This window comes from Poecilia reticulata, linkage group LG13 (genome assembly GCF_000633615.1).
Source record: "Poecilia reticulata strain Guanapo linkage group LG13, Guppy_female_1.0+MT, whole genome shotgun sequence".
Taxonomy (NCBI): Eukaryota; Metazoa; Chordata; class Actinopteri; order Cyprinodontiformes; family Poeciliidae; genus Poecilia; species Poecilia reticulata.
In genome coordinates, this window is record NC_024343.1 from 28103149 (window position 1) to 28121646 (window position 18498).

Sequence of the window (18498 nt, forward strand, 5' to 3'; positions counted from 1 at the left end):
CTGCTTTGCAGTGGATGCATTGCGCTGTGTTGTCCTTTCTGTTTAGCCTAAAATGTTCCCAAACTTTTGACATTTTTTGTCGCTTTCGGGGTTCTCCTTCTGAGCATTCTCCGGTTCCCTCCATAGCTACAAACTTAGCACATGTGCTCCAGGCGCTAACGGAAGTGGTAGCGTTGTGCAACACAAAAACCCTCCGGCTAGACCAGTGTGCTGCGTATTTAACAGCATTGCTTATTACAATACAATAAATTTAGCGAAGCTTCGAGGCAGATAAATTTCCTCGAGGATTTTCTGTAATCGAGTTACTCGAGTTACTCGCGTTACTCGATGAATCGTTTCAGCCCTACTTGATAATAAAAACTAAAATCCAAAAAATTTCATCACTTTCAACAACTGTCACCAAATAAACTTATGTTAGTGAGACATCTTGTGATTGTATGAGTCTTTTTCACACAATAACTCAATGTTTTACAATTCAAGTCTTGATTCAGCTATAATAGTAAAACTGTCAAAACATTATTTTACTAAGCCTGTACAACAGTATTAGTCTGTCTACAGTTAGTTTTCTCGACAACTAGTTGTTTGGATCTTAAGAGTCCAAGAGTCCATGTTGGAAAGAGGGAAAGTTTAAATGCTGACATAAAATCACAACAGCTGCAGTAAAACATTCTAGCTAATTTGAGTCGGAGAGGAAAAATGAGTTGCAGCTGAAGTCGATTATCATGGGTAAATATGCGGTATTGTTTAAACAGAGCAGGTTTGGATTTTATACGATCTGCGAGAAGCAGATGTTTTGTACTGAGAAGGTATTAAGAAAACACTGTAAGGGAAAATATTTACTTGATCAACTTTAAGCTTAATTTTCAGCTCCCTGCACAGGCAATCCGTTGGAGCTGAACTGTGTGTTAGTCCTGGAWTTTATTTACCTTGGGGTACATACATACATAATGTAGCACAAAGGTCTTTTTCCCTTAGCCAACACTTCAAAATGGGAAAGACAAGAGAGCATGACAATAACGGCAGTGTGATAATTGTTGTACATTGGGAAATAAATAGCTTCTTAACTAAACTAGCAGTAGCACCAATAATCAATTAAAAGTTATATATATTACAAAAAGTGTTGGAACATTAACTGTGACAGACCAGGATGGATTATAATTTTAATTTATGTTGGTTTTTTTACACATCTATATCAGAGGTGCCGATAAATCTAGAGACTTCTTTCTATCTCTATGTCTGTATTGCAGGATGGATCTGGTTTCTGTCACAACGAGGAATGTATTTTTCTTTCTAATTTTTTATGTTGGCAGAAAACGGCATGCCTGATTGGAACAGTGGATGTCAAGATAACTGTGTTACATGAATTAGAGACAGATTGATGAAATCCAGATTATTTCTGCTGTAGATCCCTCAAAACGTACTCTGCGCTCCTACTTTATTATTAGCCATGCTGTAGAAAATCATTCAAAATGACTTGCATAAATATATTGTCACTATTGGGCAACAGTGCACATTCAAAAAGACCCTGAAACAAAGAAATGAGAACAAAAGCAAAGCAAATGCAACAACGACATTACAAAATGGTGTAACGAAAACATACTGCAGCCGGTGACATTCACCAAGCCTGAGTCAGGCTGATACTCTGGCAGACAGAATTTTGGCAGACTCTGGTTTCTATCACATCCTCCTGTGGCGATCTAATGCATTATTCAGTCAGAGTAAGAGTAGCACACCCATTCTCACTCATTTGCCAAGGCTGTGGTCAGATCCTGTTTTCTGCCCAGATTTTCTTTTTTTTTCTTTTTTTTTTTTTTTACAAATTTACCTGGCAGAATATGTCAAGATAACCTTCACCCCCCTCTACAAACACACACACACACACACACACACACACACACACACACACACACACACACACACACACACACACACACACACACACACACACACTCTAAGTGACTGAGGTGTTAGCAAAACAGGCAAAATTGAAATCTAGAACATAATGTTACCTGTTGCTTTCAGAAAGGACATGATTTTCCTTTTTACGTAATGTTGAGGTGAGTGGGTGACAGTGATTTACGAGACTTCTTTTCAAACAAATTCTCTTGATTAGTATTCATTTCTTGTATCTCTGAACCTCTCTGGTCCTATATTAGAGCAATCTAATGGAAATAGAGATAAAACACGTAGAATATGGTCTTTTTCTGAGTCAGAACTAATTCTAAATAACCCTAGATTTAGTCATTAGTTTAAAACGCCAGTAATTTCTTTCTCCCATTTTACTCATTGTTCCAACATCAGTGTGAACAATATTTCTATGGCGAAAACTATATTGATATTGTTTGGTTTATTGTAAATTTAGAAATGTTTGCAGTGCTTTTAAGATGTTTTAGAAATAAAAATATGAAGCGTTCAACTAACAAGACAACTTGCAAGTGGAGTTGCAATGGAAAGGTTGTCGATCAAAACAGTTCATGCCCCAGCCAAAGTTTAGACCAAAATGCAGTTGAGAATCTGTCGAAAAAATTTGCTGTTCTAAGATGTTCCCCATGAGCTTCAGCTATTTAAAGCAAAAATGGGAAACATTTCAGCATAAAGATGTGCAAGACTGTTGGAGGCATATTCAAGAACTACAGCTGTCACTGCAGTGAAAGGTGGTTCTGGAAAGTATAAGTCATGTCTTTTCTTTCACTTTACCTGTTATTATCCTCAGTAAATGCCCATTTCGCCATGTTTATCTAACAAAAACAATTTAACATACAATAACATACTCTGAAGCTTTGTGGTTTTAAAAAGCCTAATGGATCTCAATACTTTAGTGATGTAGATACAGTTAGAAACTCGCTTGTTTAAGTTATGGAGAATGAGAATATACATATATATTAAACAATTTCATATTTATTAATCTCATTAAGCAAAATAAGACTTTAGATACAACATTACTACAAATTTTTTATATGTCCTAGTTTAAGATATTTCAAGATTTCAGTAGTGTGTACTGACATACACACACACGCGCCCACACACGCGCCCACACACAGACAGGCTGTTGTCAAAAGATAATAAGCAGCTGGATACCCCTGCTTTAAATCTGGGGAGACGGCCTCCTGCTGACCTGCTGCAGCCCACCTTTATACTTGTGGCCATGTAGTGGGATGCAGGCTCACACCTCCCCATAGGTGAGAGGTGAGGAACCAATTACCTGGAGATGTGTCTTGGGGCCAAAAATATCATTGTCAGCTTGTCACAATGTGAAGGATGGGGTGCAAAAAAGAGAACAGTGACAAATCTCTTGGCAACATGACTGATTGTGTTATCTTGTTTGTGCCTCCTATCCAGATCTGAAAAAAACACTGACGGTAAGAACCGCAGTACTGAGACATGACTCAATCTTTCTGCAAAAACTTGTAAAACCTGCAGTTGTGTGTGTCCATCGATTTTAAAAGAAAAAAAAAAGTTTTTGCCTGCCTTTCTTTTCCCAATGATTGCCCACTGCAGGACAAGCAGTGTTGTCAGTGCTGCAAACGACTGTAATAAATAGAATGAAATTGGACTTATTTATTTCTTTCCCTTCTGACATAAGTTTCATCATCTCTATCAATGTGACCCTCTGTATTTCCAGCTCCCTTTGCATCTTATTGTATGCAGTTCACATTTTTCTGGCAGTTTGCTTTGCCTTTCCTCAATAAGTTGGCAATACCAAACAACTTTTTTTATTGGAAAATCTGAAAGAGATATTCAGGATTGTTGTTTTTTTTTTCTTTTGTGTCAGTAAATTTTGGCAAAAAATAGAAAGTGCTGATTGTTCATAGTGCTTGAGAATACTTCTTTGGCTGTGCTACAGCAAAGTTTAGCATAGTTCAAGGCGACTCTCCAGAGTTTAGTTGTGAGAAGTCGGATTCAGATCTTCAAGAGTCAGGCGAAGAGAATGGAAACAAGGACTCGCGTAAGAAGGTAAAAGAAAATGTCTGAGCTGCCGCTCAAAATCTGAATGGAAATGTTTAGGTAGATAGGATTTGGAAGATGACTGAAACAAAAATGCTGGTAATATTGAACTAACGAGAAATGCTTAGCACATGTCTATGAACTTCCTCTTTTAGTTTATGGTAAAACCAACAAGTTCTACCTCCCTTCAGATCTGTTTTCAGGATAGAGGTCTGCCTGCTTTTGTCTGATTTGGATCCTGTCCCTGCAGTGGAAACACATGGTGGAGAAAAAGTAACCTAGAAAATTATGTTGGTTCCTCAAAAAGTGCAGACGGTGAAAATGGACTGAAAGTTTGCCATTTTCAGTATTGGAGCTGAGTTCAAAGGACAAGGGTGGCAAAGATTTAACAAGCTTTTTCTTTTTTAAAAAACCCAGGAGCAAAACTTTAGCAGATAAATCTGTGTTTTATTTTTCTGAAAAGTCCATTGCTATCTGCCATGAGGTTTACTGTATTAGGAAATGTTTCCATTCTTTCTAATCTTACTCATGTTATTATTTTACACGTTTTAGCGTCATGCTTTGTTAATTATTCAATCAAATGTACTTCAAATGATCAGGAAAAAAATATAGTATAATTTTAAATGGCCAAGTCTGGTTAACTTTTTTTTTAATCAGTTTGTCTTGCTGAAAAAACGCTGTCATTCAAGCTGTAGAGGTTGAAATGGATGCAAACCGATATCTGCGTTCATCCCTGTTCCAAGCCTTTTGCATTCTCTTCTGCCTTTTACAGGCCTCAACATTTATCATAAAATGCATTTACTACCTTTACTTACTGCAGAAGTGTATTAATACAGATGCAAGAATAACCCAAAGAATAAAATTGCTGAAATAAATCAAAGCCTGGATATATTATCTCTAAGATGATATATATTTATATATGAAAGACAGTTTTCTGCTTAGATGAGAATAAATGTTAACCTTTTGGTGGGTTAAAGTTATTTTTTGCACTTTGCAATTAATCTACCGCCATGTTTTAGTCCATCATGCAACGTCACAAGAAAAATACATTAAAGTTGTGGTTATAAAATGTGACAAAATGAGGGTAACTTCAAAGGAAACCAATTATTTGCAAAGAGCAGTAGTGAGGATGTAGGCTTTACATGATATATAACTCTTTTTACTTTCTGTTCACAGGAAGAATTTGATCTTTTAATCTGGTATCACAGTCACTGTCGCTCTCGCTATCAGTCTCCCACCTACATATCACACCCACAGCTGAGAGCCACGAGTTCACAGGTCTGGCAGTTGTTCAAACGTACTAACTCAAGTACATAAAACACTCTAACTTAAAGTGGGTATTTTGAAAAAAAGAAACTGCAAAACTGTGGAGGTTAATCACAAAATAACACCTGAGATCCACTGAACCACAGCAGATTGGTGATTTATAACTGCACAAGTGTGTTTGAACTTCAAATTATTTTTATTCAGGGATAACAAGGGAAAGCAGGTCAGTAAGACGAGGTTGTCTGTTTGATAAATCAGTTGCCATGGAGTCTATTAATTCAACATCCTGCTGAGTTCGAGTTATATCCAGTGATTTATGTTTTGCTATTTCACAAAATGGACTTAATTTTGTGCTAACATGTCATTATAGCAACCAGAGAAAAACAACCAATGGCTGTAAGAGGCTGTTAAAGTCTATGGTGATTATTACCGGTTGTCATTGTGACTTCTATAGTGAGTGTTTAAAATGAGCCATAGATAAGACCCTGCACCTGTGTAATGTAAGAACTGTAAGACACACTGGTCCTCTTCTGTGGCCGCTCCATTTTCACAACATATACATTTCAAGCAACAGCTGGGACTGACAGCAGGATTTATAGTACATATACACTTACCGTGCTGTAAAAAGATGTAAACAAACGCAAATCTTCAGTTAGGTCAAATCCACAAGAGGTCCACTTGTGTTTTCGTGGAGGGTATTGTTCTTTAATGAGCTTTTGATAGTGTCGCTCACATTTTTAAAGGTAAAACCACAGGTGTCCTGTAGACAAGAGTTTGGGACATAAAAATGAAAATGTTGGCTCCATTTGTCATAAATCATTAGTCGGTGAGGAGTCTCCGTTCTGACAGTTAATGATGAAATTATTCTGTCAGAAAACATTTAATCTACTGTCTCAGTTTGTAATTGGATTATTTCGACTGAGCGCTGACTGGCTTTGATTTGGTAAAAATGTCCTCGAACGCAGTGGGGAAAGAACCTTTTTAACACTTAAAAAAAAAACAAACATCCTGCCTGTTTGGAATCTGTATTCGTGTGACTTGTCAGTAATTTACAAATTATTAATTTAACAAATATGATTAAGATTGTTTTTACTAAAGTTGCAGTAGGTAACGTTTATAAAAATATGTTTTTACATATTGAAACTGTCAACATGTTGTGACAGTGGAACATGAGACAGCTAATCTGTGGAAAAAAATGCAGTTTGTAATTTAGTCATGCAAACAAAGCATGGCTACATTTATGAAAAAGTTTCCAACTTCAAGATACCATATTTTCCGCACTATAAGGCACATCGCATTATAAGGCGCACCTTCAATGAATGGCCTATTTTAAAACTTTTTTTTCCTATATAGGGCGCATAAAATAGACGCTACAGTAGAGGCTGGAGTTACGTTATGCATCCACTAGACGGGAGCTGCACTAAAGCGAATGTCAACAAAACAGTCCGACTCCGGTTGGTGAAGAGAGCCTTCCGCGACTGGCCCGGGGCGTGGCCGGACGATGGTCACCCTTCTCCGTTCGCGCACAGCATGTTCGTGGAGAACGTGGTGCTAAATGACCTGCAGACGACCTGATTCTAGACTGTCGGTAGGTAGATAGGTCAGTCAAACTTTATTAACAGATTACAAACCAGCGTTCTGACAACTATTCCAGCATGCACCGCTCGCGTCTTCTTCTATGGGCAAAAATGAAGTTGGCGACTGCTTACCGTAGTTGCTAGATTTGTTGTGGCTCAGTATTGGTCCATATATAAGGCGCACCAGATTATATGGTGCACTGTCGACTTTTGAGGAAATTGAAGGTTTTTAGGTGCGCCTTATAGTGCGGAAAATACGGTACTTGATTTAGTTGGTTCTAAAAGTTTTTGAATCACTGTAATTAGGTTTTTGTTAAAACGCATTTAAATTTTGACTTCATTTCTTTAAATGACTGGAATCTGAAATGTTTTCGTACATTTGAGGTTGACTTGAAGTGGGTTTTATTACTGTATTCTATTTATATTATTATTTTTTGGAAGAGTTTGGTTAATAAACATATTGGAGTAATACCTCTCCTCCACTTGGTCAACCCTGTTGATATTGATGAAACACGATCCTCTATGAAAACCTTTAAACGGTACATGTAACAAAAATGAGAGCATCCAGTCGTTTGTTTTAAGGCTTTCGTCTGGGTTTTCAAAGTATTAGGGATAGTTTTACCCAAAGAAATGGAGACACTGCAGCCACTAGTCAGCTAAAAGCACTGGGTGGCCTTATCTGATGCTTTTAAAGCAAATCTTAGCACAACAGAACTCCTTTCCCCACAGACTGTATCAGTGGAACAAACATCTGTTGGGCGCACAAAGTAATGGTTGTTGTGAAGCAGTGATGTTATCGTGCGCTGGATGTTTAACCATTGTTTCGCCATCAGTCTTGGTCACCGTCTTGTCACAGAACCTTTTCAGTTTTAACTAAACTGTCAGTTGGAGGGGGCGTCAGGCTGCGCTGACATGGCCTTTGTTCGGACGACTGGAGTATCAAAACGAGCAGGGGGTAGAGCCAAGCAGCTCCCCGAGAGGTGAGCCTTTTAACCTCAACACAATAATGTATGGCATCACAACACAAAGAGCTGCTCTACAGTCTGCACACAGTAATCTGTTCAGTCATGCGTCACTGTCACCCGCACTCTCTATACCATCACATTTCTGTCCTGTCGTAAATACTTCAATCACAGCGTGTCCCCTCTTGAGGGATGGATCTTTCTTGAAGCAAAACGGAGGCAGGGGCAGTTTCACATTCCAGCCAACAACTCATCCATCAGACTGAGCAATAACAGCATCTTCTGTGTCCTTATTAAGGACAGTTCTTATATACTTGAAAAAGTATTCCTACCTCTTGAACTACAAAAGCCTTTGTATTTTATGAAATGGACCAAAGTAGAGCATCTCGAACCGGAAGGAAAATTGGTATCAGTGCTGTCAATCAATTAAAAAAAATCTATCTGATTAATCATAGTCTAGCACTATGATTTACCACAAATTATCACTAAGCTCAACTTTGTGATATGCACATTTTCAGAATATGCGTAAGACAATGTTTTATTGTCTCAAACCAAATTTAGGATTTTCAATAGTTCATACTGACATATCTGTCAGAAGTATTATTTAATTCATCAGTGAAAATAAGCCACATCTCACTAAGACTGGCCAAATTGCGAGAAAAATGTGACTTAATATTCTCACAAATTGAGACACCACTCAAAAAGTTAATTTAGTCAACCTGGGTGTAATTTACTCTTATGAAAAAAAGTTGTTCTGCAAACACCTTTGAGGTTTTCTCAGCGAACATGAGAAAACAAACATTACAACCAGCAAACACATTACTGAGGTCAGGAATGAAGTGTCAGAAAAGCTTAAAACAGTTCTAGGTTCTAAAACAAATCCCACATTTTGAATATTTTTCATAACGCGGTTCAAACCAAATAAGTAGTACGGTATGACGTAACCTACGAACCTACAAAGACACAGTTGCCTGGCTAAAGCTGACAGGTTCACTGTATCTCTCCAAGAGCTGCAGAGACAACAACTCGGATCAAAGAATCTCGAAGCACCTTAGATGAAACACTGACGAGAGGAAAGTCACGGCTGGATGAAAGCTATATGAGGTCCATTTCGCAGTTTGCCATGTAAACACATGATAAATGGATTTTGGTCAAAGGAGACATTTGTGGCTGAAACCGTCACATTACCCTCAGCATGACTTCTCCTTGGTAAAGCATAGCAGAGGTAGCATCATGCTAGGAGGTGATTTCCTTCATAAGAGACAGGGAAGTTGTTTTATTTCAAGTTTGACGTTTCCAAGTGCCAAAATGTGCAGAAATTCTGACTTTCTAAGATGTATCACAGAAGGCCCTGCTTTGTGAACATCACTTATGAGTCAACACGTCCAGGCCTACACGTCTTTTAATGAAGACAGGGACCCTTTGAAAGCAGCTGTATTTATTTCATATGTATTTACACGCAAAATGTAGCAACACATCAAAGAGCAGCATCATTGCAGAACATAACTTTAAATAACTCAGACCCTTCAATTGTCACTCCTCTCCAGCTCAGCTCTATTATGAAAGGTTCTGCTTGGCAGCATCAATACATTATCGTCTGGCTCGCATGTCAGAGCGGTGCACCGCAGATGAATGGCTTTACATACACAAAAAAGCTTATATCCTTTGAGAAACGATAGGGCAGCAAAAGCCAGGGCTGCACTTTTAAAGGACAAATAGAATTATTTGCCTACTTGCACTTATCAGAAATGGAGAAAGAGCCTTTTGCCTAGTGGAGAATTTCAGTGTGGGGAAACAATGAAAGTAGAATTATAAACCCAATCAGATGACAGAGTCATCAATCAGAAGCAACGCCAAGCAAAACCTAGAACTCAAATGATAAAAAGACAATAGAGAACAGAATTTATGTTTATGTTCATGTTCTTTATATTTGTATCTTGGCAACAATGGGTTTTTTTTTTTGCCCAAAGTTCTATCTTTGATGCAGGTAAATCAAACAAATACAAAAAGGGATGAATCTCTGAACATGTGACCAGCAGGCAAAGTGGCTCCGTAATTAGATCACAGCATGAGGTGCAGCTTGCCACAATCTTGTCAGAAATGATTTCACACAAGGGTGTTGTTGATTCGTACAATCCTCAACACTTAAAACGTGCTCGTCACACTACATGTGTAGACAGGAGTTACTTTTATGAAGTCACTAGAGTGAAACCGCGCTAACTGGAAGCTGAGCAGATCAGCTGAAATTAAAAACTGATCAGTTTTACTCTATGGGGATGTTACACTGGGGCTAATTTCTTTCATCAAAAAATATCTGTTCATGCAAACAGTAACCTTTTCATCTACTGTAATATATAGTTATATTAATATTTATGAAGAAATCTTTAATTATTTACACTAAATAATTATACTTTGATTATGTATCACCAAGTTTATCAGAGATCTTTTAGGTAAAAACACCTAATAATGCAATTAGAAACCTGTATTGCAAATCAGAAAGTATTCTAGTTTATTCAGTAAGGCTGGGTATCTTTTTGTGGCCAATAAAATTCTTATCTCAATTCAGTCAACGATGTGATACATGTAACATACAGGCATGCCTAAATAAATCAGGCACAATTCTAGAAATGTCAGCCAACTAAAAAGTAAGTCCAGGTCCTATAAAGTCCTTGGTCAGAGTTGTAGTGCATGAATTATTGCATCAATACGGTCCAACACTCCTCAGGTGTTAGGCTGCTTCCGCCGCTAGATTCCTGCTTGGAGCTAGGGAGAAGGTTGTGGACCTTGAAACTGTGCCCAAACTTGACAGTGAAGGTTTTTTATTTTATTTAGGTTGCAGTCATAAGACAGTGTGTGGCTATCTGTCCAAGAAATCTACCAATAGTAATAGTGAGTAGGAGACGAAAGCCAGCAATGAGACCATGATTGTGGTGCAACCAGCTGAACATAAAGTATTTTACAGTCACTTGAAAATGTGTGGAGAGCAATATGGCAGCCTATTAGTGACTCCCAAATTAGTTAATAAGAACATTAAATCTTCTATATGTTGGTGTAATCGCCTCAAAGTGATCTGTTCTCAACACACACATGGATTTTATGTTTATATGTCTTTCATACAGCATACCCTGAGATAAGGTCACAGATTTGTGCTCAAGCTAAAACATTTTGAACGTGGGTGCAAGATGCAGGAGAGCATGCTTGGGGTAACATGACTTACTGCTCAGATGTAACTTGTGGTGTTAGTGTTTTACTGTGAAAAGTATCTCCACTATCTCCCCTAAAATAATTTATAATAATAGTATGTACTCCATTTTTATCACTTATTTATTTGTCTTTTTTTTTTTTTTTTTAGCTTTTTCGAACTTGTCAGTCACCAAGCTCTGAGGTCACATTCTGGCAAGTTTTAGATTAAAAACAGATAAAATACAGAAGACATGTTGGCCATGATGGTGAAGGAATAAATACAATTAAGTAGATTATAATAATAATCTAATAATTTTTTTAATAATAATTGTAAATTTTTTTTCATAATAATTTTTTAAAAAATTGCTAAAATCAAAAATATCCATTCTTTTGACACAAATGTCTTCTTTGACCAATTTTTATTGGATATTTTCAACTCACTTTTACAAAACCGGAATGATTTTATTACATAAAATGTTCATATTGTTATCGTCCTATTAACATTACCATATGACCACCTTACTTACAAAGTTGGCCTCTCATGAAATTAATTTGGAACCTTGACAACAGAGATGATCATTTTGGTATTTTATAAATCTGCTTTGCTTGTGGCTCAACTTGGACTATCTGTTTGCATAGAAAAGATTAATCTCTACTAGAGGATGTAGCAAGGTAAATTACATTAAAACTTTTTTCTTTTTTTTTTTACCTGCAGGTAAAATGTCAACTAATAACTTCTCCACAGAGCCTAACTTAATATAATCACCTCAGCAAGAAAGAGCGGTTCCTCCATTATTATTATTTTGTTATTAAAGAATGGTTACCCTCTTTGAATCAGCATTTTCAGGAAATTACTTTTTCAAATAATATATTCCTACCTGTCAGTGGTTTATTGGTTTAACTTGTTCATGTAGTTTCATTTGTAAGAGAGGTCAGATTATGAAGTGATGAAGTGATGTGTCGCCTTCAGAAGGAGATAATTAGCAACAAGTACTTTGGTTTCTTAAACTGAGATGGAAATTCAAAAGCACTGGATTCTGCACTCATCTGCAGCATATGTCCCCATTAGGACAGGCTTGATCATGTAGTTAGTAATCTGTGAATAATTCTTCATTTTAAAACCTGCAAAAGTCACGTAACTGTTTGCAGTTATGCTAAGTGATGAAATGCTTGTTTCTTACAATCTTTTTTGTTATAGAATGAGTTTCTACTACAGTCTTGATAATTGATCGATATATTTATATTCCACTCTGCAGTATCTGTTGCACTTCATGAGAATTCAGCTTGAGCTCATTTTCTCTCCTGCACGACTTTAAATGTTAATTTTCCTCGAGCGTTCGGGGGCTGGCCGCTTTATTTACATTTATTTGTATTAAACATGAAATTTCCTTTTTAACATGCTTTTCATCTTCATTGAGTAAACAAGACATACTGACTTCCCTTGTAGCTTTCAAGAGAAACAAAAAAAAAACAACATTTTAATTAAAATTTCTGTTCTGTTTAAAAAAAATTACTCTTGATGTTTACAAGGATATTTACACATCTGACCAATTAATACAAGGAAGCAAAGAAAGTCTGGATCTAGATTTACTCCAACATGTTGCCATTTTGAGTACATCAAAGCTTTAGCCTTTTGATGTTAATATCACATATATCCAGTTTTTTTGTTTTGTTTTTTTAAATACCCATTCACTTTTATTGAGACAGTCATTTTATGATTGAAAAGTTCCTCTGCCTAATAAACAGACGCATAGAGTTGTTTAAAGGTGACATGAATGACTGGAGGAGCAGCGGATGATTTTAGTGGGGTTTCCTATAAGACAAAATGTGATTAAAAAGGTTCCCTCTGCTTTAATAACACCCTCTCTGACTGATGGCTTACACAGCAGACAGGAGCTTAGCAAAGCAAAGCCTCTTATTTTCTTCTCAACTGCTCACTAAAGAATTGATAACCTGCGTTAAATTTTATTATACTGTTTGAAGAAAATAGAAATCAGCAGCTTTATTTATGTTTTTCTATAACTAGCAACACTTCACATTCAATCAATTGCATTTGCGTTCAACAAATAATATGCTGTGGCCTTAGTTAAAGCATAGTAGGCTCTAAAAGTGTATTTACCTTTATTCACAATTCTCCGTGCATTTGGTGACAAATCCCTGTCTCACTTTTACAGTGCATGCATTATCTATCCTGGAGTACAACTGGTGAAGCGAACAGGTTGTTCAAAGGAAATCAAAGAGTAAAAACAGTGAAAATCTTACCCACCTGCAAGCATTGTCTCTGTCTGTGTGGGTGGGAATGGCTCTGACGGACACTGTCATTCCACAGCTGGATGCACATCACACATGAGGGAGCCACTCAAAAGAGCTCAAGAGGAGTAACAAAGCTGTGGATGACAAGTTGTGCAACAGTTTGGGGGGAAGAAAAGGGACTCATTTTGTATAGTGTGTTTATGCAGATTTTTTGTTCTGTTTCACTATTTCCATGTAAAAAAAAAAAAGAATTTTGACAGGAGTGGAAGTTTGTCAAAAAAAGAGAATAATTTGAAGTGCTTTTTTAGATGCTTCCTTTCAGTTATGATTAGAGAATCGAGTGTTAAAATTCAGAAAAGTACTACTTAAAGTGCTGTGGAAAGTATTTGTGGGAATAAAAATAAGGACAAAGGAACAATATATACATGAATTTGCAGACATTTCTTTGTAAGAAAGTAAAAAAAAGACGACTGTGGTGAAAGTGCATAACTGCTTATTTGTTTCAGAAGGGATGCAATTATTTTTCACATTTGGCTTGAAAAGCTTTTGTTCCCCTTAATAAATGAAATTACTATTTTAAAAACTCCATTTTTTATTTTCTTAAGTAGTCTTTGATATTAAAATAATAGGACTTCTTTAATGAAATCCATCAATGCTAATCACAAATGTCAACAATAATTGCTTAGATTGCCATTTCATCTTTTTAGAGTGAAAATTCTCCCTCAGTTTGTACTCGGCGTTTTAGATGAGTGTGTGGAAAGAACAGGCCTCGAGTTTAATGCTTTTCTATGACAGGGCAAACCAGCTGCAAGGCATGTCTAAGATTTTTTTCCCTCACTAAAAATCTGTGTGAATTTTATGTGACAAGACACAATAAATATATATTTAAAAAGCAATGAAATGATGTCCTTTGCTTAATACCACTGACGGATTATTGACATGAAGAGTCTTGCGGAGAAAAGCTGGGGCAAAAATAACGTGTTATTCTAGGGATACATAATATGTGCAAAGATTCCTCATTTTCTCACCATCTAATAACATATTTCTCAATACTGGAATACTTTAATTCACGTTTAGTATTCATGGTTTTCTTCAAAATAGCCTGCTGCCTAACTGCGCGCAGCTCTGGGGTTATCATGCGTTCTCAGCTTGTTTTCTTCAGGACATCAAATGATTGACACAGTTTAATCCACGAGAGCTTAGCCATCTCAAACATGCCCACTTCTGATGGCGGCAGCTCCTGAGCACGACTTATAGAAATGCAAATTTAAATACGCTGTGAACAATCACCAGAAAACAACATCTCAGCAACTGCTGCTGCTGCTGTTTTCTTTTTATTATTAACAATCCCCACAAAGACACACACGTAAATTAAATTTTGTTATGTAATTAACATTTTTATGTTTTTAGGCTTTCTGGAGGCCATAAAGGCCACAACTAATGATAGTGTTTTTTCCCCCCATTCATTCTATTAAAGGTAATTCATCACTAATTGAAAAAAAAAAAGCAGCATTGCTTTTCACTTTCCGTTGCTCCTTTAATGCCAGTTGAGGGAAGCCAACACACACAATCTTTGTGATTAGCTTTGATTACTCCTAAAGCTGAACAAGCGTGCAGCAAAGCTTATGTAAATATGACGCTGAACTATTTATTCAGTCATTTCTTTCCCCCTTTAAGTTTGACAGCTCTTTTATGAGGTATTCAGTAAATTGGATTTGTTCTTTATGAATGAACCAGCCTTTTGCAAATGTTTATTTTCATTTCTAATTTACAAATTGAATAGCCCCATTTCTATACAGAGCCTTGCAAAAGTATCCAAACCTTTTATTTTTCCTCATTTCTTCAAATTACACCCACCCACAAACCTCAGTTTATTTTACAGAGATTCAATGTAATAGGCAAACAAAAAGTTGTGCATACTTGTGCAATTAAAAGGAAGACCCTTGCTTTTCAAAATATTTCAAATTGCTAATTCAAAAGTGTGGCGTACATTTGTTTGAAACTTCTCCGTGAGGGACACAACCAAATATGTGTAAGATGTTGCTTTAGTCTGCTGAAATTGAACTTAAATTGCTAGGTAAGACGGAAACAACACGGTACTTCCTTTTAACAAACCATCCTCACAGGAAAAACTTGCTGATGTAGCGTCATGCTGTGAGAAAGCTTTTCTCTAACAAGGACAGGGAAGCTGGCCAGAGTTGATGGGAAGATGGATGAAGTTACATCCAGGGAAACCATTTAGAGACTACAGAAGGCTGTGGCCAAGGTTGACCTTCTAGCAGGACAACAGCCCTAAACATTCAGGGAGAGCAACAACTGAATGGTTGAAATCGAAGCATTTAGACTTAACCCAGAACTTTATCCAAACGAGAATCTGAGAATTGATGATCACAGACGCTCTACCGTCATTCAGACTGAGCTTGAGCTATTTTTGAGAAGATGAACAGGCAAATCTTTTTTCAGATATGCAAAACTGGTTGGGAGATACCCCAAATGTTTCGCAGATGTAACTGTGGTTAAAAACCTGTGGTTCTCCAAATGATTCATATTTTTGCTTTTAAAATCTGTGAAAACCTTTGTCCTTTTTCTTCCACTTCAAGATTATGCACTTCTTTTTCTTGATCTATTTCATTAACCTTCCAAAAAATACACTGACCTATGTTAATGTGGCAAAATGTGAAGGGGTGTGATACGACTACGTATTAGGGCCAGGCTAAGAAAAGAAAATCCAGGAGAATAAAGTAATATTACGAGAATAGAGTTGAACAACAGTCGAAATAATAAAAGAATAAAGTCATAATGATACAAGAATAAACTCATAGCACAAGAAAGTCAAAGTAATATGAGAATAAAGTTGTAATATTAGTAGAATGAACTGTTAATTTTATTATAACTCCTAGAGAAAAAATAACAAATGAAAATGAGGAATTATGAGCATCTGGTGAAGTTATACTTTGAAATCAGTTTTACAAATAGAACATATGTAATAACTTGATGTGTTAGGAGATTATCAGTAGCTGGACTTATAAACAATAATGCAAACAACACCGTCTATTTTAAAGAAAGAACGTCGTACCAGACAAACTGGACACTTCAGATCTTGATAACTATTTGATCTATCCTCACACTAAAACACCTTTTTTCTAGTAATTTAATGACTTTCTTCTGGTAATACTGTGTCTTTATTCTGCTAATATTAGGACTTTGTTCTTTCAATATTATAACTTTATTGTTGTATTTTTAATTTATTTTAAATTGTAGTCTGTCCCTAATACTTCTTCATACTGCATTCGTACTTGTGCAAGTCCTTATAATTATAACTGCTCTTGTTGCACCGCTAGAGGTTTTAAAAATAGGCCATCCTTCTCAGCAATAACATGCCAGTCCTTCTTTGCATCCAGGCAGTCTTTGCATTTCCTCCTAATGTCGAGATTTGAGATTTAGTCATTTTGAAAGAAGAGACTCTCGCAGCCATTCTTGCCGTGAGTCATGTAGTCTAATTTTCCCCACAAGCGTTTCTTTGGACTACCGTAAGACACACTGTGCCATATAAATTCATTGCAACAACATCTTGAGGTCATTTGAGCAGCTGCTCATGTAAAGTGCGAAGGACCCTGCTGATGCAATAAGTATTTACTGAAGCACACAACCACTAACCAAATTTCCTCCCTGCTGGAAATGCAATATGTAACAGTTGTCATTTCCAATTACTCAGACTGAGTAGGAGGCAGGTGATTGACCCTGTGAGCATATTGTGTGCCTGAAGATGTGTGAAACCAGCCACAAACAATGATAATGGACAGCTTCCAGTGGTTCGCCTCTGTCTCAAAAGCTTCTTCTGCATTGTAACGATCCGCGCCTCAGTGGTTGATAGTTGCTGCTTGGTCTCAACTGATCTGAAAATAGGCGACTTTTTTTTTTTTTTCCTGTGAAGTTTTTTTTTTTTTTGAAGCAACTCACGGCCAATTTTATTTCTGCGATAGCACAAGCCCCGAAACCAGCAGCAATGTGAGCAATAAGAGTAATAATATTAAGTGAGAAGATGTCTGTGCAAGCAGACCACTTAACATATGGCAGAGATGAATTGTGGTACCAGAAACTATTTGTGTGTTTGGCACTGAGAAAATGAAAGAAACAGGCCTGCCTGGGATGTGAATCATCAGAAATTGGGTTTTGTTTTGAGCTTTCAGGAATTAAGAAATACACTGTTTTTTATAATTTGACTGCCAGCAAAGTGTACTTCCTGTATACAAGTGCATCAGATAAAATGAAATTGTATAAATTTATGGTAACTTTGACTCAATCATGAGATGGAAGTGGTATAGCAAGCTGCGTGATGTGCTAAGAACTCCAAAGACTTCAAACAACAACAACTAAAAGCCTTTAAGCTCATCCACTAATATCCAGGATTAAGTGTCAGATTATTTTTATGTGCTGCTGCTCATTTCACACAGTGGACACACAAGTGGTGGGGACTGCTAACAAAAAAGTTTGATGCGCTAACCCTAAAGTACTAAACTTTACTTCTGCTGATGCACCATTCCAACATGGTATTCAGTGGAAGCTAATGCTAATGTGCTACATTTAGCCATGTTGATGCCCGGCATGTTACATCATATCGCCAATAACGGGATCAAATTTGAAGTGATTCCCCCCCTTTTTTTTTTGTTAAACGGATCTTTCAGTCATGGTTTCTGTTGCTGATCTTCACAGGAGACTAGTGGGTTTAAACTACTGGTTTAAAAGTAGAAAGTTTCTTTATAGAATAACCATAACTTTCTGCATAAACAGCCTGTGCTCACTTAAAAAAAAGTGCATGAATTTAAATGTCTAACTACTTGAAGAATTCTTAACAGATAATAACCAAAACTTGTCAAACTTTATTCAACTGAAAGTTTACCAAACCACAAGGAAAATTAGCACTTTATAATAAATTTAGAATTTTAATTTAAGTGTCTTAAATGTTTTCAAAGTTAGCAAAAAAGCACTAAGTGAAAAATTATTTCCTTTATTAGTTTATTAGTGGAAGTTTGCCTCAACCAGCCCTGTTTAGAGCCAAACTTGTAGAATTAAGAAATCGATCACATTTGCTAAAAATCATTTTTATGTTTTCTAAGACTTTTGGGAAGATATTTTGTCTGAGACTAAAGTAGATGTTTTTACAAGAGGTAAAAGATTTTTACAAGAGGTGTGTCACACTACAACAAGCTTAAAATGAACACATCATTAAAAAAAAAAAAGTCATAGAAACAGTCAAACTTGGTGATGGTAGTGTGAGGATTTGGTGTTTTGCTGCTTAATGACCAGGACCG

The 18498-nt window shown here is 36.6% G+C and overlaps 1 long non-coding RNA gene across 1 annotated transcript in view; it reads left to right on the forward strand.

The window, feature by feature from the left end:
* Positions 1 to 13434, forward strand: part of LOC103475023 (uncharacterized) — a 19504-nt gene extending 6070 nt beyond the window's left edge. The window contains exon 2 of the long non-coding RNA XR_535269.1: positions 13108 to 13434. This is a non-coding gene — a long non-coding RNA (uncharacterized LOC103475023). The remainder of the gene's footprint in view (positions 1 to 13107) is intronic.
* The last annotated feature ends 5064 nt before the right edge of the window (positions 13435 to 18498 follow it).